Source organism: Octodon degus, unplaced genomic scaffold, assembly GCF_000260255.1.
Source record: "Octodon degus isolate 3935 unplaced genomic scaffold, OctDeg1.0 scaffold00119, whole genome shotgun sequence".
Taxonomy (NCBI): Eukaryota; Metazoa; Chordata; class Mammalia; order Rodentia; family Octodontidae; genus Octodon; species Octodon degus.
Genome location: NW_004524695.1, coordinates 2,075,830 through 2,079,001, shown reverse-complemented (window position 1 = coordinate 2,079,001; position 3,172 = coordinate 2,075,830).

The window sequence follows — 3,172 nt, the reverse complement described above, 5'->3', positions numbered from 1 at the left end:
TTCACTAGCTTCAATGGTGTCTTTAAGGTCAGAAAGTCTATTTTCACTTTCACTCAAATGGTTTTGCCAGCTTGTGATTAAGGTTTTAATTTCCTGTATATCACTTTGAATCTGTTTCATACATTCTATTTCTTTCCTGTATTGCTTATTCAGGGGTTCCATCATTTTTATATTCTGCTCTATTTTTTTTAATCAGTGTATTCTTTTGAAGCATTTAGTACTTCTTTGATTATAGTTGTCACTACATGTTTTAGTTCAGAAATTCTTTTTTTTTCTTAAAAAAATCATTTTATTGATCCTTTACCATACAAAATTTATTCAAATTACATCCATTTGAAGTGGTAAGATCACAGCTAGAGAACAAGTCACCCTATAACAAATCTATTTACAAAATCCATCATAAAAGCTTTTTTTCCTTCATTTTTTATACATTATATTGCAAATTTTCTTTTTTAAACTAGCATATAACACAAAGCTAAACTGATTAGTAGTATGCCTACTCCCAATCTTGGGAGAAATACTTCCTTTGTACAAAATCATGTACCCTGTAAGAAGAGAAATTCCTACACTGACGATTGCCACTCAACTTCCTCCGCAAGGCATCTTCCCTCCGATCCTTACTTCTCATACACACAAGTTGTCACGCATGCACTGAGTTCCTACTTCCTTTTCCTGAAACCTAATGCTTTAAATACTACAATTCTATTTACAAGTCTACATGTAAGACAAAAATGAAAACAAGAACTACAACAGCAACAACAACAAAACACAAACAAGGTAACACTCTTAAAAAATTACAAACCAGCTAGAAAATATTCTGGCAGTGTTTACAAATTAATTGCTAGATTTCAGAAATTATTTCTGATCTGATTTCTTCTATACCTTTCTGCAGTTGTTTCTTTACTTCCAACACTATTGTTTCAGATTTCAAGCGTGTGATTTCCAGTTTCCTCTATACTAGTGTCTTCTGAATTGTACTGGGTGAACTCAAGTCCTGAGATTTCATTTTGTTCCTCCTTTTTGTCATTTTGTATACCACTGTCTTCTGACCTTTGCTGTAGAGCTTAGATAGAGTTATTACCTTAGCACGGTGTCCAGATCTATGAAGTTCAGATTCCTCCAGGTGGGTGTTGCTTTGATCTGGCTGGGGTCTGGCTGCTGTGCTCCACTTCTTCCTGCTGCAGCCATTGGATTTGAACCCTTTTTGTCACTCTGGCAAGATGTTCTGCTCCTGAATCAGCTGGGTGGGTCTTGCCTCTAGCCTCTCTTCAGGGAGCTCTGCTGAAGGGTTCCCCACTGGGCCTAGCTCTGGGTCTATTCAGGATCCGGCAGCACCAGGTCCTCTCACTCACTAGCCAGGTCTGTGCTCTGGGACTATTCAGGATCCGCAGGCCCCAGGTCCTCTCCTCCAAGATACTTTAGAACCATAAAATTCAATTAGATTTGAATTAAGAATCAAGTAAGCTTCTTTTTATCTCTAGGATAAACTGAATAATTTTCAATGTATGCTATTGCTCAGAAGGCAATCAGGACGGAGATAGCTTCTTAAAATCCTTTTGGATTCAAAAAATCCAGCTTCTCTATGCAACAAATTTGAACCTGGAGGACTTATCACCCATCAAGTTCTTTCCTCCTTTTTTTTGAGAACCAGGGATTGAACTCAGGCCCTTGTGCTTGCCAGGGAAGTGCTTATTCCACTGAGTTGTCTCCCTGGCCCCTAAGTTCTTTCCTCCTTACCACACACTTCATGCATATCCACAGAGATTGCTTGCCAGCCCTCCCTGGATAATTATGGACATGCTTTTACATGAACATTAACTTAACATTAAATTAACATAAAGAAGACAAAGAATGGAATGCTAATTTGGATAATGCTATAGCCATGAGCATGGAACATTCCTAGAACACTTAAAAAAAGTTTTGGTTTAAAATCTGAGATGATGTCACTCTACTTGAAAGTCCAAGGAAATTTCTGAAATGCTTAAGCCTTAAAATAGAGAAACGTCAGTGCTTTTATTCACATGCAACCTACAGGAAAAAACTTTTCGCCATGCTGTGTATTATCCTCTCCAGTTTATCTGATTGTGTATGTTAATAAGTCTTGTTTTCTACAGTAGTCTATTCCTCTAACATACTCTATGAATGATTTATACTTATTTGTTTGGGTACATGATTGCATTTCATTGGGGGGGTGTCTGTGTGTGTGTGTGTGTGTGCAAGAGAGACAGAAAGACAGACACAGAGACAGAGAGACAGAGACCCTGGTGATGACTGTCTGCTGCTTCAGTCCTCAGTATCCATGACCCTCTTGCCATTCCAAGCAGTCTTCATTTCCTGGAAAACTGATTCCTACACACCCTCTGACTATCCCATTCCAGGGATGAAATAAATGCAACTCAGTTGGTCATTGTCCTAACCTGGGTGGCTCACCCGGAAACTCTCGCATCCGGGGAAATTACTTTTGTTACCTTTAAGCCATTCTGTTTTGGAAAATTTGGTTTTGGTGTCTTAGCTAAGCCATATCTAATTGCCCTCAGTAAACACTTCCAAAAATGATTAAGAAAAGCTCACACAACTTGAATAGGAAATGGGCAAGGGCCATGAATGATTTATGAAGGAAAAAATATAGATGGCCAAGAAGTATTCGGAAAGAAACATTCAAACTTACAGTAATAAAGAACTACAAATGAAAATGAGATGCTTTTCTACCTCTTCTATGGAGTATAACTGGAGTGTCATACAACATGACCTAGAGATTCTTTTGGGGGTGGGACTGGCCATTGAACCCTTGCACATGTGCATTACTACTGAGATTCATGTCAGCCCTAGCAATTCACTTTTGAGGGATTGCACTTTAGGAAATAGTACCATAAGCTGGACATAGTAGCACACGGAAGTGTAACTCTAGCACTGGGAGGCTGAGGAGAAGGATCAGCTCTAGTCAAGGCCAGTCTAGTAGTAATGCACATGTGCAAGGGTTCACACTAGGCCACATAGTGTGTTTAAGGCCAACCTCAATCACATTGCAAGACACTATCTTAGAAAAAGAAGGGGCCAGGGAGATGACTTAGTAGAATAAGCATTTGCCTGGCAAGTGCACGGGCCTGAGTTCAATCCCTGGTTCCGAAAAAAAAAAAAAAGAAAGAAAGAAAGAAAGAAAGAAAGAAAGAAA